Raw genomic sequence first — 26046 nt, 5'->3', positions numbered from 1 at the left:
AGGAAGAAAACAGTGATTTCAGTTATGAAGGCAATGATGATTTCATTGGTTTATAAGACCCAATATGACTTAAATAAGGACATGTTTGTTTCCAATTCAGTTAAAACTGTCATGTATGATTTCTTATTATGAATGCAACTAATTGTTGATCAATATTTTTTTTAGTGTTCTATTTGTTACAACTTATTTGTCTTTATTTCCAATCAGTTGATAAATTGTAATAATATAGTGTTAATATTTTCAAATCTATGTAGTCAAATATTTTAACTGTGATTGACCAGGTAATTGTTTTTTCAGAAGGAATCATTTCTGTTAAATCTGCAGTTAAGTATTCTTTACCTTAATTTTTCTTCCACTACATTAGCTTTTTGTAATGTTGAAAGCAGCTGATTAAATAATTTTCAGATTTAAAAACTGATTAGGCCTACTTGCAATGAATTTGTGAACTGTATTTGTAAAAAGAATAATTCCACCTAAATGTTGAAATTAATTTAGAACAGCACCCACAGTAAATTCTACATCGCTAACGAAAGATATTTTAATGTCCTCTTAATACTGCAACTGTGAATATTGTATTTTACAATATGAAAATTTCATACAGTAGAGACAGTCACATGTCTAATTCTCTGAAATGGTTATTTATAAACCAACATCAAAGTTTCCTAAAATTTCCTATGTTTTTCGGTTTTTGGAAAGTTTCCATGAAAATTTCCAGGAAAATTTCAGATAGATAAAATTTTGGACATTTACCCATCCCTAGTTATACCTGGTTTCATGTAACATTTATTTTATTATTTGACATGATAAAAAAAAAATTATTTTTCAAGTCAAATAAAATAATGTCCCAAAAAGTCTGAACAAATGTGAAAAATATATGTATTAACCTTTCTTATTTGTTTGCACATAATATTTTTAACATTTTTGTAGTTTAGGCCAAGAAATAATTGTTAATAGAATGTGAAGACATTTTACAATGTGTTTAATGTATGTTTAGCCACTCATGTTATTTAGTTGTTATTACAACATCTAGAAATGTACACATTGCGTAGGTTCTGCCCTGTTTATGCCAAATGATAGAGAGTTATTTTACTGCTTTATTTAGTACCTACCATGTATACTTTTTATTCAACAGATAGTTATTATCTTTTTTGGTTGACTTCATGAAACTTAGAGATATTATATCATGGGATAGTTTGTGGAATATAAAACTGTTTTCATTAAATAAAAACAAATAGTAATTCTAAAGAAAAGCCATGTTTTATTTTTTTTTTGGGGGGGGGGGGGGGGGAAAGGGGGGGGGGGGGGGGGGGCATTTCCTGGCATGTTTTCCAATGATTCTGTTACAGCATATTTATGATAGTTCAAGTACAGTAGAGCCACGTTTTCACATCTCTCAGAGGACCAGGGAAAAAATATGTAAAAATAGGAAAAATGTAAATTAAAAAAAATTTATTCCCACACAATGGGAAACAATAAGCAAATAAATATCACATTAAATAAAATACCAGAGATACTTGTTTTCTATATTAACTAGAATTTAATTATCTTACATGGTGAAAACAATAAATCCATCAAATCTTGCAGTAATTCACGATTGTTTGAAGTTGAAAATGAAAATTTTGGTTCATGAGTAAGAGATGTGAATGTTAAAGCATCTCAAACTGTCCAATTTTTATGGTGAGATGTTCTTACACAATTCATTTATGAACATTATTATTATCATCACCTATTAACAGTCAATTAATTTTTATATTTTTATCAGAAAAAATTCTATTAAAAGAACAATACTACTTACAATGATTCTTTATGTTTAGGAAAAACAATTCAGATGCAATGTTTGGAAATTCAGTGCTGCCAAGTTAAAACAAACATCGCTAAACATGCATGAAGATGCCATATTTACAGGTATTTGATACATTGCTTTAAAACTTATTTTAATAAGGGCACAGAAATCCAGTTTTTTTAATGTAGAAACCCCATTATACAACTTTATTTTCATGCATAGTACATTAAAGTCTAAAAAGGAGATATTTAAAAATGAACTTAATTTTCATGTTCACGTCACCAGTTTTGGTTCATGGCCGTATGGTTCACCATGGCAAATGGCACAAAAAAATGCAAGTTTACAATGGCAAACGAAGCGGCCGTGACCACAAGCACATGCAATAACTTATAATAAATAAACTTAACACTATTCGCTATCAACTTTTATTGTTTCTTCTAAACTTTTATAATGGTTTGCTAGTAAACACAGCACATTGCAAAGTAAATTAAGGGGAAATGCTTGCACATAAAGCTGACAAGTATTGCATTAGTACTATAGGAAATGACAGTGCAAGTAAAAAAAATTTGTTAATCACTGGAATTTGTAAAGACCGGGTACATAAAAATGAAGTACTACTGTAGTTTATCACTTTACCAAGTGGTTAAGTACAATTACAAATACAGTAGAACCCCGATTTTGCGAACACGGATTTAACGAAAACAGCGATTTAACGGAAAGGTTTTCAGGAACCATCAAAAAACACCAATTTATTAAAATAATAATATATATTTCCAAAAATGAAAGTAAATTGTAACGGAAACTTATTAAAAATACACTCTGTGGTGTCAGTAATAGAATGGAGGTACTATATATTAATATGTGCCTTTGCATCATCTGTCCAAACACGAAAAAATAAAAAAAATTCTTCAAATTGCTTAAAAACTCCGGGCGCTGTAACTGAATAGCGTAGGTGCATGCCATTGCGCGCGCCTGGATAGATAGACTGTCCGCGACACATGACGTCATGAAGGGTTTCTTTGTCCGCATCCCCCTCCCCCTCCCCTATCAATGTTACATTACTCGTTACTTCTGATACCGCATAATATGCTATGTTATGTTACAGCAACGAATCGAGTCGTATTGCGTACGCGTACAGTATGACGTCGTGTAAATAATAATAAATAGAATATAAACAATTAACAATATTTGACAATTAACAGTTTTTGTTAACCAAGAAACAATTAAATCTCATTAGAGCGGCTTTTTTATATTATCTCTTTTAAGATAAGAACAAAAAAACGTAAAAATACACGATAATAAAAAACAACATACATATTTCTAATTTGTAAACAATACATACTTTCTTACGTTGTTTCTGTTCCAATCTCAAACTTTGTCTACACACACAATACCTTTAATAAACAGTAAAAAACTTTGATGACGAATTTCCAAATTATACTTTACTTAATAAACAAACATCGTTCTTTGTAACGCAAATTCATCTAATATGCGTGCGCATGCGTAAAACATATGAAAAATGTGAGTAACGAGATGCAGCCGTGTGTAACGTTTCGTTACTCGTTACTAGATGGCGCACCCGTTACTCAGTACCGAAAACATACGGTTTGCTACAGCTCTATTATTCTCAGTAAGAGCTTTGTGCGCGGTGTTTAGTTTTTGGAATATGTTTTTTATAAGTGCTGTACGGACTTCAATTTTTTGCTTTTCGTCTTGGATTTTTACTACAGATTGAGATTGGAATTGACTACACTGCCTGTTGACCTGCTTAACTTTTTTATTGGTACCTACATGACTTTATTTACTAACCACTTCTTTCTGGGGATTGTAAACAATTAATCATCGGTATCAAAACATCAAGATGAACGTAAATTTGAACATGTCAAGGCAGAGAGAAAACTGGTGCGTATACCAATACATGGTTGCTACAGAAATAGAATCTTAGAATTCCCTGACTTTTCCCTGTTTTCCAGAAATTTAAGAGAAAAATTCCCTGACTTTCTTATGAAGTACATACCATAAATATTAACGTGCATATGATTAAATGTAATATAAAAATTTCAGCATGAGGTAAAATAAGGTTTTTTTATTGTGTTATTTTGACGGCAGAATTGCAAATGTGTTTTCTTTCCTTCAACATGGCTGGTGATAGCTCTTCGGCCCATATTGCTGAGTTGAATACTTTTGTAGCACAAAGTGCAGTACGCAGAATTTATGTTTTTAGCAGAGGGTTTGATATGCTGAAACTGTGACTCCTTGAGCAAATTCTCCTTAAAAGTAATTTTCTTCGACATCTCTAAGCTAAAAAAAAAGTACATATTAATATTTTCAGGTTAGGTTAAAAAAATTATTGTTTATGAATTCTTAAAAAAATATCACTACACAAATACAAAAACTATTACAAATTCACACCTAGAAATATAACGGGCCTACTTAGAGAATTACAATATCAGCATTACAACATGCAATACTCTTACATTCTTACAATGTTAACTAACGATTCTGGGGAAAAACATGTTCAGTTATGCATATTTTTTTATACACAATGTAAGTGTCACGCAACAGAACTCACGGATTATAACGGTTGAAAAAAAAGTAATTAAAAAAATAGTTAGAAAAAATACAAAAACATAACCGCACACAAAAGCCACGTGTTTTCGTATCAGCTTGGTAGTTTTCAAAATGAGAATTGGTATTGCTTCTTTATCAAAATGCACTTTATTTTCTTATGATCGCATCAAAACCTAACTTCACCTGAAACAACGCCTTTAAATTCACGTAATAAGCTTTGAAGTCAACTTATTCCACATGAAAATAGCCTTCAAAAGATAAACGACGCCATGCCCGTTCTGTAGTTCACTGCATGGAACGGAACAAAACACAAAGTCTCAAGGGCAAATTAAAAAGGATCAAAACACGAACAAATGAAGGCCGGGTTCGCTAGTGAACAAACGAGTGCCTGGATTGGCCAGAAGTTATGGTGGGTGGTTGTAACAGCCTATTGCAACGGACAATCGTAGACCAAGTAAAAAAAAAAGTTGCCGTTGCCGTGTGCCTTAAGCAGCAGCCTTTTAGCGGAGTCGTTCGGTAGCGGTACGAGCGCATCAAAACAAAGCTTTGTTTGAATTATAACATTATAAGCAACTTTAAAATTTCCAGAATTCGTAGAATTTTCCCTGACATTTCCCGGAATTCCCTGACCATTTAAATTTCCCTGACATTTCCCGGTTTTCCCGGTTTTCTAGTCCTGTAGCAACCATGCAATAAACTGGTATTAGAATTAGACAAAACTGGAACACGGGCGGTGGAGCTTTTATTTTTTTCCGCTAAGCTCACGTCTATTGGCTGGCTGCTGATGGAAGGTCATGTGCGCAGCTCAGCGAACAAAGAGAGCCAGCCGGCGGCTACGCCACGCCGTAACAGCAGCTGACAGAGTACAATGACCTTTCTCCGCGTACGGCGCACAATTGACAGTAAATTTCCATCAATTTGCGGCAATTTTTTTAAATTTTTTACTGTATCGCAATGTGTATTAAGCTCGTATTTGTTATAAACGCTGCAGGTTGCGACTGTATTTTAATAAACTTTAACGTATTTCTTACACTTTTCATATTTTTAAAATTTATTTTATTTTATGCCTCATTTTTCACTGTTCTGAAAATCTGTATGTACGACCGAGCTGTACGTACGAACCGGGGGCCGTACGAGCGATATCAAAAACGTTGAAGATGGAAAGTTGACAAAGTCTGAGATAGCACGGCAGCACAAGAACGTAGGGACGCGATTATGAGTGCGGGGGTCATTGAAAATCAGTAAATCGGATTTAACGAAACATCTATTTAGAGTAAACATTTTCGGTAGCCATAGCACTTCGTTAAATCGGGGTTCTACTGTACAGTGATATAGTTGAAGTGACATTGTGAAATTGGTAGATCAGTTTAGGTAAGATACATTAAAAATACTGAAAAATCATTAGGAATAACCAATTTAAAATGTAGCTAACAACCTCACAAACCCACAAGGGCTAAGAAGAAGCATTTTAAGTTGGTTAATGTTTCTTTTAGTACATTATGCTATTTTTGACCCTTAAGACCTAGAATTGGATTCGAGGAATGGTTTTGAGCTACTTTACGAGAGTTTGCTTCAAGATTCGGATTTAAGAAAATCAGGATTCAAACCATCACTAAATATTTACCTGTGGTATTTGACCTCTGAATGTGTATACGTAGTTCACAAGTTACTTTATCACAAATGTGTTTACAAATATTCACATAGTCTTATTCAAATGTGAAAAATAGTAGGGGGCGGGAATTCTGCAATGTTACACTTACGTTGCAACAGCACTGCATTTAATGGTAAACCTTCAGAAATGTTTAGACAAAACAATAGAAGTTAAAAGACAATAATCTAAATTTTATTTATTAAACGTTATTTATGTGGTAACGGCAGCTACGTTTGCCATTGTAAACAATAGGGTTGTGCGAATGTTCGGTATACCGAAACCGAAATCGAAATTTTGCTACTTTCATTTTCGATTTCGGTAAGAATTTCATCTGTCGAAGTTCGTTTTTAGCGAAATATTTCGAGCCAAACGAAAGTTCAATAGCTTACCGAAGTTCGTTTGTTCTAGTTGAAAAAGAACTCGTAATTTAATAAAATTTAGTAATAACAAATGCAAATCATTTAAAGACATTAATTAGAAAAAAGATTTCCGTTAAGATTAATTTACGTGGCGATGAAAAAAACTCACGTTAATGAAAATACGGTAAAATCATGTGAACAAACATGGCCGATGAAGTAAACAAAATTCAAACGTGATTACAGTAAGCCTAGGTATCAAAACAAAATCATGCAATATTTGAAAAATTACCTGATTCATTTGCTTTCAAATAGGTACAATATTCGTAAAACATACATTCCAGAACTGTTAGTACACTATTTAGTATTTACCGTATACACATAAACAAAGAATGTAGGTACCTACTTTTATTCGCGCACGGCCAAACAAAAACATTTTCGTCGGCTTTATTTAAATTTTACATACTCTGCCCGGCATATAAAATCCTCAAAATATACAGCCAATTAGACAAAAAGGTCAACAAGTCACTGCGTGTAATGACCACTCGGCAGCAACCATTTATTTTGTTTTGTTTTGACGATGTCTGCCTGGTCTACAGCTTCCTGAGCTAGCCATGTGTGACAGTGGTGCAAGATGGCGGCCGTTCCGCAGTAGTCACGTGTTTTTTCGTCAGTACCATGCACGTGATAAATATATTATCATAGACTGCGACATTGTGTACGATAGTCTGTGCGCTGAAAGATCTGGATTGATTCTTGAAATTTACGAGTGACATGGGGCTGTGTTGTGTGGTCTAGGGCGGATGTTGATTATATTTAATATTACATATCCTATTCTTGCGTGCCTGATTCAACACGTGGTGAACATGAACGAAACAACTCGCGCGACTTTTAAAAGAAAGAAGTCAAGTTTTGTGTGGAAATATTATACGCAAGATGAAAGTGGCGAAAGTGCAACATGCAATTCATGCAAGAAAAAAATTCGTACGCCAACAGGTAAGGGATTGAAATAAAAATAAATATGTTCATGATTTAATTCTTATTTTAAACCTTACATTTAATTACACTTATTTTAAAACATGTGTTTATCCCTCCACGAAGGTGGTGGTAAAATTAATAGTTTTAAACTAAGCAAAGTAAAAAATTGGTTTTTACATTAGGCTTAAATTTAATTTTTAAAAAAAATTTAGTCACACAAGCTTTGTGGTTATCAGCACATCTAGCACTGAAATTGTTCCTTGTAAAACTTTAAGGTGCCAAATTCCTTTTACCGTACTTTTGTTGCAGGGAGTACTTCTGGTTTGGTATCTCATATTGGACAACATAAAGATATTGAAACTGAATTCAAGAAACTTAAAGAAGAGGCAAGCAAAGTAGATGTCACACCCTCAACGAAACAAGCCACACTTTTTGATGTCTTGAAGAAGAAAGAAATATGGAAGAGTGACAGCCAGGAAACAAGTCATCTAAATTCCAAAGTGGCAGCCTTTTTAATAAAAGGCTTCCATTCATACTCTACTGTGGAGGAACCAGCATTCATCGAGCTACTGAAAACATGCCAACCATTGTATAAGTGTCCATCAAGAACCACATTTTCCAGAAAAATTATTCCTGAAATATATGATAAGACAGTGCAACGACTAAAAGAAGAAATAGCAGCAGATATAAGAGGCGGAGTCAGTGCTGTTTCCTTTACTACCGATACATGGACTTCCAAAGCTAATAATGGTTATATTTCAGGGTGGCTACCAAACTGTACAGAATAAATTCCCTGACTTTTCCCTGACTTTTCCAGGACAATCATTTTTATTCCCTGACCATGCCTAACAATCTCATCAATTTTTTTAAGAGTAAAACCTTCTTATTTTTACATATTATAACTAACTTATCAGATAACATACACAAATATATGTCAAAACAAAATCAGACAAACAATAATAGCTTTTAGAAATTAAAATTTTTCGATTATAGTGTATGTTAAGTGATGATGAACTTGCTAATATTTAGTGAATTGTATATAGGTACTAATGAACATACAAATTCTTAAGCAATATTAGCAAACAATCTTACTTAAGAGTTTTTATTAGTTTTTCTATGTCTAATTGTAAGGTAACAAATTAAAAGAGTAATGGGTCTTTTTTCTTAATAATGTACGTAATTTTGTTGCCTGTAAATAATAACGCAATTTTTGTTGATTATTTCTAAAACATAAAAAATAATTAAAATTTGTATACTTATAAAACTGAATTTTATTCACTTAAATAAACACATTTCATAAATAATATTTCTTTAACTAGCTATAAAATAAATCCTTTTATAAATTAAAATTTTTCGATTATATTATATGTTAAGTGAAGATTAAAAACAACTGTTACCTATATATGCCATGTTACCCAATTATGTAAATTATTGTTTTATTTACTCATTTGATGTATAATAACCCAAAAAAGAATAATAGTCTAGGCGTTCACAACACTGATCATTATAAAAAAATAACTACTATAACATACAGAGAAGATCGCCTGCAGTAGCGGTAGCAAAGCGAACGAACTATCTGTGACCTGTCTTCTTTGAATTCGAGATGGGAGCGGACGAACTGAAAGAGCTACCTAGTTCGCACGTGTGTGCTTTTTTTTTTGTTCCCAGTCGTGTAGTGCTTCTTTACGTTTTAATTTTCAGATGTACTATTTATTTTATTTTGCTGTCCTCTTTGTGTAAACGTTTTTAATAGGAGCGCTTCCGGTCGTGAACTATTATGCGCAAGTCTAATGATTAGCTACTCTTAAGATTTACCTTTCACTTTTATTATCCTGTATTGGAATTCATTAAAAAAATGTTTTAATCCATAAAAGTAATGGGCTAAAAATTTGAATATAACCGAATAAACACTTTAACTCATTAATCACCTTTACTCTTAGCTTTCGGCAACGGCAATATTCTTCCCAAGCCCACACGTCCATATCTGATCCCGCGCACATTTTTTTCCCCATCTTTGTCTACTACTTCTATTCTCTCCTTTTTATCTTCAGAACAAAGCCCGACTAGCTTACTAAATAATACTGAAAACATGTACACGCCACTATTCAAAACGTTTACACAAAGAGGACAGCAAAATAAAATAAATAGTACATCTGAAAAGTAAAACGTAGAGAAGCACTACACAACACGACTGGCAACAAACAAAAGCACTCACGTTTTCATCCCAAAACGTTCGTGTACTTGTACCACAGTTGCCAATAATACGAGAAACAAAAATAAAACTATCTCGGTCATCTCGGTGTACTATGAGCTATAAAACTAGTAAGCATAGAATAATTTGGTACACGTACCATAACTATGGTGGCAATACAATGCATGCGCGCGCACGCCAGCCAGCTGTTATCAGCAATGCAAACACAGCAGAGTTTTTCATGGACCCGCGACATCAAAAATGGCTTCATTAAAATGTCAAACTTCGTATAAAATATAGTATTCAGAATTTCAGTTAATAATTCGCTACATACAATTAACAAATTAACAAAGACTATAAATAATATTAAGCTGTAAAATGCTGCAGCAGGAACTTTAGACAAGATTTAATTTTTCCCTGACTATTTGAAAAATTTCCTGACTTTTCCATGACTTTTCCCTGCTGGCAAAATTCCCTGACTTTTCCCGGTTTTCCCGGTTGGTCGCCACCCTGTATTTCATTAACGTTGCATTATGTCAGCAAGGACTGGGTACAAAAAAGTCGTACACTCTGTGTCCGCCATTTTCCTGGCTCACACACGGCATCAAATATCCAACAAGTTTTGAGCACAGTGATGGAAGACTGGAGAATCCCAAATGATGGCAGCATCACAGTTTTCTTTGTAACAGACAACGGGAAAAATTTTGTCTCTGCCATAACTAGTGAACACTTATGGACACATTTACAGTGCCTCGCCCACACTCTTCAGTTGGCCATAAAAGATGCCAAACAGGAAACACCAACTGTGGAGAAATTGCTCTCAAAGGCAAGAAGTATTGTAGGCAGATACAAACGAAGCAGTATTGCTAAAGAACGGCTAGAGCAACGTCAAATACAAGATCAGAAGATTCCGCTTTCTGTGGTTCAAGATGTTGAAACAAGGTGGAACTCAGAGTTTCACATGCTCGAGCGCCTATTGGAATTGAAGGAATACATAGCTGCAGAATTGGTGTCATCCAATTCAAGTGTTGATTGTCTCAGTGCACAAGAATGGGCAACTGCAGAAGGAATGGTTAATGTCTTGAGGCCAATTGAGAAAGCCACCAACGATTTGAGTGGAAACAAATATGCAACACGATCCATGGCTATTCCATTCCTGCATTTTATTGAGTCCTCAATCGAAAAATCAATATCAAACAGTGGAAAGTGTAGTGTGTTTGCCAAAAACTTAATGAAGACTCTAAAGTCTAGATTTCCCTTCTACAAAGAAGACAAGGTAAATCTATTGTGTATGGTGTTGGACCCTCGTTTTAAAATGACTCTCCTAAATGTACCAGAGCAGAACACCGCCTTGATGCATTTAAAGAGTAGCCTGGGAGACATTTCCTCTGAAGTCGAAGAAACATCCGAGACAAACGATGAAGAAAGTGCGAGTTGTGATGATTTGTCACTTTGGTCTGCAGTAACACAGGTGAAGAAGCTATCTGAAAACTCAACTATTGATGAAGAAATTTCCTCTTACTTGAATGAAGTACTTGTAAATAGAAAACAAGATGTGTGCTTCTGGTACAAAAGTGTTGGTTCCTTCAAATACCCTAATATTTCTAAATTGGCTGCTCAGTACCTTACTATTCCAGCTACATCTGTGCCAAGTGAGTGCTTGTTTTCGGCCGCAGGGAACACAGTCACAGCCAGGAGAACTCAACTTTCCCCTGAACATGTGAACCAGCTGTGTTTCTTACACGATAATTTCTAGTTTCCAATTATCTAAATGTTTACATTAATTTATGTTTTGTTTGACATTGCTGATTAGTTTATGTAGGCCTACTTGTGAAGATAAGTGTTTTAGTAAGTTATGTGTTTGTTATATTAGTTGTGGTGGTTGCGAGTCCTAGAAAGGTAAGGCAGTGATGTTTGTTTGTTTTATATAAATGAATATTTTTGTTTTATTGGCATCATTTTTCATTTACTAATGCAACTTCATAAAAATAAACCTATCATCTGCTTAGCAGACTTTATTAAACAATGTAAAACTCAAGCACTGGTTTCGATCAGGGCAAAAAATTAAGAACTTTTTTATTTTCATTATGTTTGTTTATGAATTTGAGTAGTCGAAACTTGAAGGCATGATGTGCCAAAACAGAACAGATGATAGGATAATTAGAAAAGCCTAATTTTAAATCTGAAACAAGTTCATGTAGCTTTAGTGCATCTCAACCTTAAACTGGAGTAACACAAGCATTTTATTGGTTCGTCAACTGTAGAAAATTTCAAATGACATTTGAGGTTATATTGTATCCTGCTAGCATGTCATCAAACATGAGTTTATGAACTTGTCATTTTTAGATACATCAAAAGGCACCAAAATGATTTATGTAACAGAATTTATTACTGAAGAGAAAATTTGGGGGCACTTTTTTTCTTTGTTAATTAAAAAATTTCGCTTAACTTTCGTTAAGAATAGATTTATCTCATAGATAAATTCATTTTCGTTTCACTTTCGCGAAACTTGATAAATTTTCTTTCACTTTCATTTCGTGTGGATAAAGTCACTTTCGCACATCCCTAGTAAACAAACTAATTTTTTTTGACACCTGTCATGGTAAACCACACGGCCATGAACTATAACTTTGGTGACATGAACGCGAAAATTAAGTTGTTTCATATCTCTCCCCTTTAAACTTCAAAGAATTATTAATGAAATAAGTTTTTAATAAGATTTTATAAAAATGAACAGTGGATTACTGGGCTCATACAGTAGAATCCCGCCGATGCGACCCCCCTCTGATGCGTCCATTCCGTTTATACGACCGTTTTTTGAGAAACCGTGAAATATTTGAGCAGAGAAAGTCGAAAATTTGAGCAGAGAAAGTCGAAACTTTGAGTAAAATCGGCTGAAAAACAAGTCTGTTACACTTTGTTGGGCGCTGTGTGTTCACGTTTATCATGACAAGCGCTGTACTGCAAGCAGGCAGGCATACAAAAGACAGCTAAAAATAGATACCACCCCTCTATAGACTGTCCACGCTAGCCAATACCGGTAAACTGCACGCATCACCTGATAGCATTTACGCGCGCGTCTATTGCTGTCCCGGTCCCGTGCCTATGTCTTGCGACTGGTTACTGTGATCAGGGCCGGAACTAGGAGATTCGTTAGGGGGGGCAAAGCTTAATTTGCCGCCCCCTCCTTACCAACATTATAAAATACACTTTTTCGTTAGAAGCGGTGGTTGAAATGATACCATTCACTTATACATAATTGAGAACTTTTATTTATCAAGTACACTAATTGGAAAACTAATACAATTACATTTTTTATTATAATATAGTAGACTGTTAGCAAACTATTGTTTATTGTTTGCACAACAGTGAAAATTAATGTCTTACCAATAAGTTTATTAAGTACTAAAATTACATAAGGAACATGTGATTCTGAATTAAGGGGATTGGTGCAGGACAAAAAACAGTCATTCGTCAGAATTTGTTGGAAATGAGCTTAAGTGTTTCATAAATGCTTGTTTATTACTACTGTAAGGCCAGCCAGCGCGTATATAAGCTAGCGGGTTAGATTTAGCAAGTTAGTGGCGAGAGAGCTTCTGTGAGGGGAGGTTGTCGAAGGTTGCAGCTCTGAGGCCTGCCATCTAGCAGGAATCTTTCGAAGGTCTTCCACAATATCGCCTTTCTCTCTCTCTCTCTATCTATCTATCTATCTCTCTCTCTCTCTCTCTCTCTCTCTCTCCAACACGCACGAAAAGCGAACCGCGATAACCAGCTCTTATCTTCGCTTCCCATCTCGCCCTATCCTTCATTCTCGGATCAGGTAGCCGCCCTTCCCCGCGTAGACTTTCGTGTTACTCCAGATTTTTGTACTCTGGTAGAGTTGACTGTGCTTAATAACATACCGAAAGTTTACCGCTGTAGACCTTGCGCGTTATAACCGAAAATTTGCATTTAAGTCCTAGGTGACAGCAAATTAAAAACATTAAAATGCTACCCATTTATACAGTTTTTAATTTTGACTGTCCGTAAACCTACCAAAATAATCGAGAAACTGTAATTCACCCATTAATGTAAGAAAAAATTAAATTTTTAATATTTAAGATATGATATAAAGAGATTAAATCACGACATATTTTTTTTTTATCTTTGCCACCCAGATAAAAATACGATTTACACCGATTTGAAGAGCAGAATGCGACAAAATGTCTAAATAAATGTTTATAATTATACTTTTAGCGTTAAGTTAGTATATTTATAAAGAGTCTAGCATAATTAGTTGCCTCATTAAAGCTGCCCGAGCGTTGCAGTGTACTGCGGCCGTACTGATCTTTCACGGCCGGCGTGGTTTGAAACACGCTGCGTACTGCGACACTCAATAAACTTGGTCTTATTTAAGGATTACTTAAAATATATTTAATGCATATGATAGGGTGTATTCATGTTACATCTATTGAGATATACATATTCTTTTTTCTTATATGAATGATATTTGATACAATAAAATTAACAATAAACAATTTCTGCTTGGAACTTGTAAATAAAAATTCTAGAGGACCTCTGGTTTTATATATGTGTATTCGTATTTTGTTACAAAAAGTTTTATTATTAAAAATTATTTTAATACCAAAAAATGTAATAATTTTTTATTTCTAATACATTATATTATCTTCGATCAGAACTATGCAAAATTTTAATGTAGCCTATATTATAAAAAATATATATTTAATTGTATAAAATTAGTTTACTACATAACAATTGAAGAAAACGATACACCGTAAATTACTTATTGAGTTTTGTCACTTTTATAACATAATTCGTATGAAAATATTATTTTTTCCAGAAAATAAATAAAACATAAGTTGTGTTGTAAAATGTATTGATAGAATTACATATTTAGTATTTTTTTTTCTAAGTTAATTTATTGGAGTGCTGCGCCTAGCTGACTTCGTTGAATTGCTAGTGGCAAAGAGCGGTGGTGGATGTTTTGCAAGAGTTTGACCGTATTTTATGACCCTACCTGTGAGAGGGTGTTCGTCCCAGAAATCCTAACGGTCAAGGAAAATAGCCTTTCTCTGTAGTCACGTACGGGTCTGCTACTCGCGCAATATCGTCAGTTTATCACAACTTTTTGGGAAGTTCTATTGTTGTTATTTATTTATAATTTAGAAATTAAAGAGTCGATCATACTAACATTTTTACCTAAGCAAATCGCATCCTGGAAGATTTTTATCTACGTTTGCAGCAAAAATTACTTGTAGTTAGGAAACTTTTATTCTTTCAGAGTAAAATTCAGTCTGGAATTACCATACATTAAAAACCTTAGTTTTCTGGAGCAAAAAACGTCCCAGCACGAGCGACTTTAACACTGATGCACACACACTACGCAGCTTGAAATACATCAGTGGTCAGACTATTGTACCAGACACTCAAAAAATACACATTTAAACCTTGAAAAAAAAAAACAGACAATATTTATGATGTGATTTTGACGCTACGCTCAACATATTTATGTAACATGTAGTGAAATTTCTATAAAAAAATATTTTTTTCTTACCTTTTATGAATAAAATTACCAATTTAATAATAGGACGTTTAAACTTTGAGGTGTTTATCACAATTACCATGTAAGACATTCTTTTTTATAACTTTGGTACCATAATGAGAACCGACTTAAAAAAGTATTAAAGTTATTAAATTTACGAAAAATGTTTGTGGATCATTGTAGAAATTATCATTAAGGACTCAACTTCTCATTATTGGTGTGATCACTAGGTTTCATCGGCAAACTTATGACGTGTTACTAAGATATGTTCATTCTACTAGTGTACAAAATTTTTGCTTTGGGATAATTTTCCATGTATTAAAAATTTTTGTTTCTTAACAGCAAAATTCGTCCCAACCCGAGCCTACTTCCACAACCTCGCAGTAGTATACACTACGCGGCTCGGATCGCTTTAGTGGTCAGACTAATTGTATGAGACACTTAAAAAATATACCAATTTAAAGATGAATAAATATGCAACAACGTTTACTTTAAGCGATTTCCACGTTGGGCTCTTTAAGTTTATGTAAGATGTATTTATATTTCCTTAAAATTGAATGAAAGTGAATTCGTTAACTTTAATGATTTAAATGGTCTATTTTATAGAAACATGTTTAAACTTTGTGCTTTTTATCACTATCCTCAGATAGGGCAATGTTTCTAGATTATTTTGTGTTCCATACTGACGGTCTACTCCATAAACTGCATTTGCAATATCCATTATTGTGGATCGTTGCAAAAAATTGTCATTTTGGACTTAACTGCTCGTTTTTGGTGTGACGCACAAGGTTTGCGGCAGCACTTAAACTTTTGACGTGTTACTAAGAAATGTTCATTCTACTACTGTACAAATTTTCGGCTTTGGGATAATTTTCCATGTATTAAAAACCTTTGTTTCTTCACAGCGAAATTCGTCCCGACCCGAGCCTACTTCGGCAACCTCGCAGTAGTATACACTACGCGGCTCGGATCGCTTTAGTGGTCAGACACATTGTACCAGGCTCTCAACAAATAAACTAATTTAAAATTTAAGAACAAAATCGTGATCGTAAAATGGCCGCCATGGTGATTTGCGATTTATGGAGAAATAACAGCAGTTAATAACAGTAGTTTCCAAGAGACATTATTACATCACCAATCATCTAAAGTAACAGGTTTACAAAATTTCAACATATTCAGTAACTAGTCAATTTTTTCATGTGTGTAAGTATTAACAATCTGGACCATACCTTGTCTGTGAGGTCTGTATTGTTACAGACTATCTGTATTCTGGTATTTGGATTTTGAACCTACTTAATGATTCGCTTTCAATGTCTATTAAAATATACCTAATGCTAATTGCAGGAATATTTCTACTCGATTTCAAAATTATAATTCCTGAACATTTGTAGCGGACACATTGCAATGTAACACATACTGATTTTCGAGTTGTGTTGAGGTTTAACATGCCACTTCGTGTACACCTGCTCTGGTAACAATGAGTCATCACAACTGGTGCCGTCTGTACGAGCGTCTTCACAAGTTATCCTGAAATATGATCTTAAATATTAATTCAAGTGAATTCTTCAAATCCTACACACCTTATCTTAAGTGTCGTAAATGAATCGTTATATTTTGTAAATCCATATAATATAGGAGCCAACATGGCGCGAAGCGATGGACGCGATACGAATAATATTTTTTTTACCAACCACTACATCAGTAAATATTTGTGGTTTCCATTCGCTATGAATTCAAGCATGTAACATTTGTACTGCTTCTTCAATTCGGCCACAGTTAAATGGGAGGCTCTGAATCACTGAAAACTCCTCAACAAAATCAACGATGAATCACAGGCATTACAACAAACAGTTGTCACAAGTCAAGTAGCCAATGAGCAGGTGACATTTTTCGAGTCCGTAGAGGATTGTTGAGACTATCGTACAGGTCATTGGCAACGCGCCCTTACGCGCATGGTTAATACCAGCATGAGTAGAGTGTAAAGGCGTAAGCATGAGACACATCTAGGTCCTCATCTAACCGCGCACACTTAGATTTAACTCAGGATAGGGTGAAAAATGTTTACTAATTTTGCAGTCCTAACAGTCACCAACGAAACGCCAGCAAAATAAATAAATAAGGCCACGAATATTGTTCGTGAATGAAGGTGAAGCTGATACTTTGGAATTGTTACCAGCAGATATTAAATAATGTTTAACTATTATTTACGTAGCTTACTTCTTAAAACTGCATTCATATAAACTGATTTTGTGTGAGACTATGTTGAGTGTTTTCTGCTACACTTATTTTTCTGAAAAAAGGTCTATTGTGGCTTAATAAACTTGTTAACATTGATGCCTGTCATAGAACAAAATTCAAACGTAATTATACGGATACATGTTGATTATAGTTTATGAATGGTTCACGCATTGCTGAAAAAAAGCATGTTTACAATTTTACACATCTTTTTGTTGTCGCATCGCGTCCATCGCGTTGTACATACGCAACTCTGAAAAATAAATGTATGGTAAAAAAATCTATAATAAAATAATCTCTTATCTTTCTTTATTCTTTTTTCTAAGCGCTCTAATGGCTTTCGATAGTTTTGTTCTTATGTGTACTCTGCTTGGTGGAGGTTTCTTCGGCATTTTATTCCTGAATAAATCTCACGCTTACAACAAAAAACATCTAGCTAAATCACTGTGCTAAATAATAACAGAGAATAACCATTCAATTATACGCCGAGCTAGACCAAACACGTTCTCTTATCTAATGAAAATGAGTACGTTGACCTTCATATCAGTTTCGCGCGAAATCCCGTCTCCCCTTCGTAAACAGCAGACAGCTGTGGCTGGGTGGGAACGAGAGAAAACACTGGCTGCAAACAGTTGGGGAAACTGTCGCAAGGTGTCACTACTGTCCAGCGCGCTCCATAATTTCTCGTATCCGAGCTTGCACGCTGCTAAAACTTCTACAGCTACGTTTTTACTTTAGGTCCGACTGCAATAAGCTAAAGACTAAAATAAAGTCAATCATTCAGCCGACAGATATGTTGGCGTTTGAATTACAAATGAAAACGCGAATGTTATTAAATTCGCAAATGGATATCACGCAATTTCGTAGCAGCTCATTTATTAAAATTCAAATTGTAAATACGTTAAATTAATAATGATTACAGATAAAATAATGGTCACAGTCATATCTCCCGTGTCTGAAAATTTATCTGCGAAAGTTTTACCACTGAATTCTTTATAGTTTATTAATAAAGCTTGAATTTAAAAAATTCCCGAAAATCAGCAATAACTTAATTAAAATAAAAAAATTAAAAAATAAATTTTACACCAGAATGGTTCAAATGTTATCTAGCAGCTGAATCATTAACAAATATATTGTTTTTTTTAATACGATGCTGATGCACCAATCCCCTTAAGCATAATATTGTATTGAGAACCATACAAAGAAATTCAGTTCAAAATTTAATTTTTCGAGCATGATTAGCTGCAAAAGTGTTAATAATATCATCAAAATTGATCAAAGCAGCTCGTTTGTGTTCAATAGATATAATACTTAGATTTGTTAATCTCTGCTGGCCCATCGTGCTTCTCAAATAGCTTTTAATAAGTTTAAGTTTACTAAAACTTCTTTCACCTGACACAATTGTAACTGGAAGGGTGAAAAACATTCTCAGAGCAGTAGTAATGTTAAGATGTGCCTCCTCCAGTTTGTTTTTTGAAATAAGGCTCAACATTGTTGATGCTGTAGCATCTTTTAATTCATAGTCTACTGTTAATGCATGGTGCTTAAAACTTTCAATTTCAAATACGAATTTTTCTTTGTTAAGATCGGCACTGTGTTTCCTAATTCTGCTGCTTTGACTTTTATTCTTCTACTTCCATTTTAGGAATTTGAACACCACTAAAAAATCCAAACTTATTGTTAATGTTCTCCAAAGCCATAAACGTGTTACTCAGTTCCATAATTAATCTGTCAATGACTTTAAACATTACTTGATGTAAGTTTTTTGGACATACGCCATTGCTAAGCACTTTTTCTGTAGAAGAAAACTAAAAAAATAAAATAAATAAATAAGTAAAAATAACCAAAAGACAAAAAGCACAAATTAAGCAAAAAATTGCTGTTGTCAACAGAATTAAACACCACAAAATATTCCGTAACAGGAATATGGTCAACAAACAAAGAAAAACAAAGAAAAATGTACTAAAAGAACGAAAAAAAACCACAAATCATGACGACACAATAATATTGAACCCAAAAAAATTCAGCACAATGGTTGAAACGAGACAAAAACTCGACAAAACGAAAAGACGAAACAAACACAATAGAATTCCAAAACAGAATAGAACGATAAAAACCCCACAAATGATGACAGCACAAAAATATTGAACCCAAAAAAATTCAGCACAACAGTTTAAACGAGACAATAACACGACAAAACGAAAAGACGAAACAAACACAATAGTTTTTCCAAAACAGAAACAAGCGACGTTTCAGGAACTGCTATCTGCTCCCGTCCTCAGGCAGAGACGCACATGGTACAAAAACACAGGAGCGACTGAGTAGGGGCTGGAAAAATGAGGGTATTTATCAGAGAAAGGGCTACATCTTGCTCAGCCAAGTGATCACCAGCGCAACGGGTCCTTGAGATACCAGCTCTCATCGCAGTGGTTTTACTCACTCCAGACCACGAATTATGGTAATACTTGTTTCTTAGAGTGAAGTAATGCATTTGAAGTACGAATATATTTACAAATTATGCATAATCAAGTTAAATAGAATTTCTTATTTTCTTGGCTAACTTATTGGTTGCGATATGTACACATTCAAAACTTTTTTTAATGACTAGTTTCAACTTGTTTAGTGAACCACTTTTCATATTTTGCCGCCCCCTAATATTTGCCGCCCGGGGCACATGCCCCCCATGCCCCCCCTTAGTTCCGGCCCCGAGTGTGATGTGATCTTGCCAGCTGCATCTCAGGTGTCACTGGCCACACAAAGCTGTGTTCACTGTGTTAACGACGTCGCCAGGTGTTTGGTTCTCGGATATTTTTCTATAACATCGCTGACTTCGCACATGCGCAGCTAAACAAAAAAAAATTGCGGGGAATTATACTATACACCTCGGACTTGCATACCCCAAACAATGGGTTCCAATAAATACTCACGCTAAGTGAATTCACGTCACACGAGTTCGGCTATGCTAGCCGGCTGGTTGTTATTTTCGTTCAAAACGTGGCGAAGGAACTTGTATGGATCAGGTAGAAAACATTCGGCTATAAACGAAAGATATAAGAACAATGCTATCCTGAAATGCTGTGACATGTTTTTAGAGAAGATAATCACAGCGACAGACCGACAGGATGCGCTCCCGCCCTTGCCGTCAGCGATGTTTATTTTGACAGCTCAAGCAATTATCTTTTCCACAACCCTTCACAGCGTAAAAATAAAAAGAAAAAAAACACATTCGAATGCAGATGGAAAAGTAACTATGCAGTAAAATAAATATATTTACGGCCCTGCTAAATTTTTCTATTCAATAAAATTTGAGGTATTAGTAGGGACCCCAAAAAATGGTAAATAAAACTGGCTCATTTCGGTGTAAAAAAATGACAAAAGCGGTGCAAAAAATCGGTGTAAAAATAAGCAAGCGGTGATAAAAATCGGTGTAAAAATTTGGTGAGATACATTAAATTGAAATTGAAATTGGCAAACGAGGATTGTTTTGCTTCAAATTTTTTTAAATTTTAATATTAAACATAAAATGCACTCAGTTGGCAAACACTAAAAAGTTTTTAGTGTTTCTAGTTTTCTTCTTGGTCTTGTCTCCTTTACAGCAACCCTGTGTTCCCCTAGCCTGTTCTATTCCATCTGTTTCTAACCAAATGTTTTTTTTTAAAAATTGTGTTGTAATATTACTATGTTTGGAAATTAAAATAATGTATGGTCTGAATAAGAAGAAAAGTAATTATAATTATTAATTAAAGAAACAATAGTATTACAATTCATTAATTTAAGAAGAAAATGAAGTGGAGAGACTGTACAATCCATTAAATATGTAACATATTTTGAGCTGAAAAACTTGGAACAGTCAAGCACTATCACAACAAAATATTAAAATTGATCTTATTTTAAGAGTCAATATAGGTACCATAAACAAGATAAAATACAGATAAACAAAAACCTTGAACATATTTATTTAACCAGGTCATCTGCTTTTTCCAAAGGTATGTTTGCCCCCACCGTCATTTCAACAAAGTCAATTATAAATTGTTGTTTGTTTACAACTATGTTTTTAGAGGTTTGCAAAGCAGCTTCTATAGACGTCTGTTTTGCAGTACCGGTAGTCGACGTTGATGCCGCACATAATTTTTTTTTTATGAGTTGCGTTAGAAACGTGTTTTAGGCATGTGTCTCGACGCATCCAGTCCACACGAACGTTGCAAAACTTACACATTATTATCTTATCCTTAACATCAAATATATAAAATCCTTCCTGCTTCATCTCTCGTTCTCGATCGAAAACCGTAACTATTTTCGGCATCTTAACACAAAAATAAGCACTACTAACTAGATACTTGGAAATTAATACCGAGTAACCTAGACGTCATAAAAAAAACACTACTGCAAGCTGCACCGTAAAAACATTTATGCCGTAGTGGCACGCACACGAAAAAATATTGTGTTCGGCCAGAATGAAACTATTATGTAAGCGTAAATATTGTGTTCGCCTCTGTGCGCTAGAGTTTTTGAGAACTAATACCAACTACACGAAAATTGTGTTCGTAACGCTGCTACATAGCGGCAACGTAAATATACACGTTTGCCGCCATGTTGGAACTACAATCGATTACGTTACGCTATATCAATACAATCGATAGTAAGATTATTTACAGTATCCGACCAATGTAAACATTCTTGATAATGGAAATTACGTGAATTTCGCGCAAAGTTTCGTGTTTTGTGAAAAAATAGCAGATTTCGTGAAAACGGTTAAATAGTGCCCAATTTCGCGGTATTTCGTGTATTTCGCGGTTCAACATTTTCTGGGGTCCCTAGGTATTAGTGATTTTTCAGCAGAAACTGCTGTGTGACTAATAAACAAATTGTATCATAATAACTTATAAAGTATTTTATTAACGGCGAAGGACAGTCGTATAAGCCCATAAAAATATTTATTTTACCGAGAATGGACTATACAACCTGGCTTTTGCCGCACGCGGTGTGGGAGGGGAGGAGGATGCTGACAGTTTCTCAAGCAGAAGGTTGAAATAAGGGAGGGAATGTGTTGAAATGTTAGTTGAAAAAAAAAAAGGGGGGGGGGGGGGGGGTGTTTTTACATGGTTTGTGGCTCTAGGAGGGATTAACCTTAAAGAATTAGCAGGGGATGGAGAGGTAAGCGTCATGTCACGTATGACGTCAAGCCGCCGCTACCGCCAGCCTGGCCGGACGAGTTTCTTACGCTCTCGCAGAAGCTCCACAGCGGCTTTTCGTGCGGGCGGGTAAGATAACATGACAGCTGAGACGGCTTTTCGTGCGATAGTGGACGCGCCGAGCTCGGCACTGCCCGAGAGGCATTCACACGATATATCTGACGATGCGGTGACACCCCGAATTCTCTATTGCGACTATTCCGTTTATAAGTCCGTTTTTCCGGAAACCGTGAGGGGTCGCATCAGCGGGATTCTACTGTATTAAAATAAGTTTAAAAGAAACATAACCAAATTGCTGTAAATACAGCGTCCTTGTGCATGTTCAATGATGCTCGTTTTACATTATAAATATTCTGGAAACAGTTGGCAGCACTGAATTTCCAAACATTGCTGCAGAAACGTTCGTAACTTTTTCTGTTACTAAACATAAACAATTGTTTTGAAAGTAGTTGTGTTAGTTTAACAGAATTGTTTCCGGTAATCTGAAATGAATTAAATGTTAACATGCAAATTTTATAAGTCAAATAAAATTGTGTTAAGAAAATATCACCCTAAAAAGTGGACATTTTTAGATGCTTCAACATGCACATATCTTTCTTACTCAAGAACCGAAAATTTATTTTCTTTTAATGATTGTGAAGAACTGCAAGACTGGATGGATTTATTGTTTTCACCAAGTGAGATAGTTAAGTTCTAGTTGATACACTAAAAAATAAGCATCTCTGACTTTTTATTTAGTGTGGTGTATTTTTGTTTCTTATCATTTCTATTAGTGATGTGCGAGTCTCGGCATCATCGAGAACGAGTCGAGACAGAAATGTTCTCGATCTCGTCTCGAGATAATTTTTTTGGCTCGGAATTTTCGAGAATTTTGTATACAAGAAATAGGTTAGGTAATATAATATATTGAGGCAGCATTTTGCGTTGCGTGTTGAAATAATTAACATATCTTCAACGTAACGTAGATAGAATAAAATAAAATATACTTGTTACGATAGTATACACGATAAATTATTAAAAAGTTAAAAACGAACAACTTCCGTTCACAAGTCACTACATGAAACGGTAAACATAAACAATGAATTGTGCTGTGGTTATCACATTAAATTACAGAAGAAAATGATTATTTTCCGTTAATAAAACCAACATTAAAGTTAAAAATAAATCATTTTCGGTATCAATATAAAGTATCAACGTAAAACGGTACGGTAAAAAATAAAAATATAAACATGACTGCAGAATTCTTCCGCGATTGCATTTTGTTTTATGGCCTTAGGTTATACACACGGCCAGCAGTATATAACAAGCAACATGATGTTTAAATTGCTGTCCATATCGATAGTTACATATCGATAGTGGCGAATGTTCAGACTTTCATGATCAAGTACCGTCCATGGCTCAAGGAAACTGTATAGACTATGGAGTCAATAACGTATGTTTACATACAACAGTAGGCAAATAAACTGTTGAGTGTAAAGGTAAAGTTGTAATTGCAATTGCAATTGTGGATACTTGATAAAACTATTGAATAATTATGTATGTTTGTCAGATTATTGAGTTTTACTTTTTTGGCTCATATTATCCTGTTAACTAAAGTACAGATTTCTCGATCTCGACTCGATTCTCGAGAATTTTTAAATTGCTTTCTCGATCTCGTCTCGAATTCAAAAAAGTCTTTCTCGCACATGCCTAATTTCTATCATAGTGAGAAAAAGAGTTTTTTTTACATTTCCTTGTTTTTATTTATTTTTTGTCCTGGTCCCTTGAAACATGTAATACCAATGTTTTACTGTAATTTTATTTAGATCATTATTTAGTTATACTTGAAAATAAAATTCTTAAACTAACCATACAAACCCCTTTTTTTACAATAAATACATTGATATGATAATGTAAGATTTGTAAACTTTGCAAGTTATAACATTTCCAATTTACGTCTTAAAGACATCATTTATTGTTAGCAGTGTTTGATCACATGTTTTGTCTAACTGTATGCACGTTTAAAAGGCCTAAATTGTGCTAGAAATTCAAGGCAGCAGTAACCGAGGCTAATGAACCTGCTTTTAAAAATCATATAAGCTGTATATAATGTTAATTTGCGCACACAAAATGAAATTTAATGCAATTATATTTTTGATATCATAAACAATCTTTTTTTTGAGTATATTATTCGTTGAATGTTGTCAGAAAAATAAATAAATAAATTTGGAATCGGATTCGAAGAATCGACCCTTTAATATTAGAATGTAAAATGGAATCGGAATCAGCATATACGTATAAAAGTATATTTTAGGAGATTTTTATTTACTTTTTTTTTATCTTTTAACTGTTATTAGAAACTTAATTTTTCATCAAGGCATTGGTACATTTTTCAAGCATGCAGTTACTTGAAAATTTATTTTTATTGCTTTAGTAGTCAGAAATGCTTAAAAAATTATTACATCATAAAAGAGCATTATGTATGAGTCACAATAAACGGTTTTGGTGAATTAAGTATTATTAAACATTAAAGTGTCATAATTGTTTAAAAATATGATATATATATGAATAAACAAGAGTTTATAAAATTATATAAACATTAACACTGAATACTAGTGTTTAAAATTGAAATTACCCTAAAAATAAAACCGTAAAATCTTGTTACTACACAACGTGTATTAAAAAAAAGGCACTAGCTAGATGAAAATTGCATTAAAGGCTACTATAGAAACAAATTAAAACCAACTGACGTTTTGAATAGATACCGTATTTACTCGAATAATCGTCGCACCTATTGTTTGAGGTAATGAATTTGGTATTTAAGATTCTCCCCATAATGGTCACACCCTAATTTATTGACGGCGACTGAGGCGCAGGGCGCAAATGGAACAGCCGTAAACACAATGGAAGAGCCTGCTTTCATGTGGCGTGTGGCGCGATCGGAATAGCCGTAAACACAATGGAACAGCCTGCTTTCACGTGGCGTGTGGCACTTATCATTGGTCCAACCTTGAGCGGCTTGTCCTAATTGGCCGTGTGGGAGGAAGGAATGTGTGTGGAAGATAAGATGCTGTGATGCCATTGTTTTATCTCATTTGCATTGGAGTGGAAAGTACCGGTAATTGCAGAGTTTGAGAAAGTTCATTTTGTGAAAATATGGGTAAATACAATTCGTATACTGCCGCTTTCAAGTTGCACGTAATCGCATTTGCAGAAGAGCACGGAAATCGGGCCGCGGAAAGAGAATTTTCAGTAAGTGAAAAACTTGTTCGTGACTGGCGAAAACAAAAAGACAATTTGAATAACACGTGATGACAGCAGCGACTGAGATGACGTTGACGTCCCGGCAAATGAATCTGATGTATCAGAATCTAGTTCAGACAATGAATAGATAAACTTGGTGAGTGTTCAGACTGAATGTGTTTTATAAATGTATTTTGTTTATTGATTTTTTCGCAATGTTGTGCTTATACTATATTTTTATTTTGCCAAACTTCTTGTAACCAAAAGTTGTTTTGTTTATTTTGCGCGTATTGTAAATAAATATTACCTATAGGTACCATGTACC

At 34.3% G+C, this 26046-nt stretch overlaps 1 protein-coding gene across 4 annotated transcripts in view; it reads right to left on the bottom strand.

The window, feature by feature from the left end:
* Positions 1–26046, bottom strand: part of LOC134546346 (apoptotic chromatin condensation inducer in the nucleus) — a 79268-nt gene that overhangs the window by 22061 nt on the left and 31161 nt on the right. The gene's annotated exons all lie outside the window — the stretch shown is intronic.

This window comes from Bacillus rossius, chromosome 1 (genome assembly GCF_032445375.1).
Source record: "Bacillus rossius redtenbacheri isolate Brsri chromosome 1, Brsri_v3, whole genome shotgun sequence".
NCBI lineage: Eukaryota > Metazoa > Arthropoda > Insecta > Phasmatodea > Bacillidae > Bacillus > Bacillus rossius.
The sequence above is the reverse complement of the archived record's forward strand: the minus strand, read 5'-3'. Positions and strand labels throughout refer to the sequence as shown.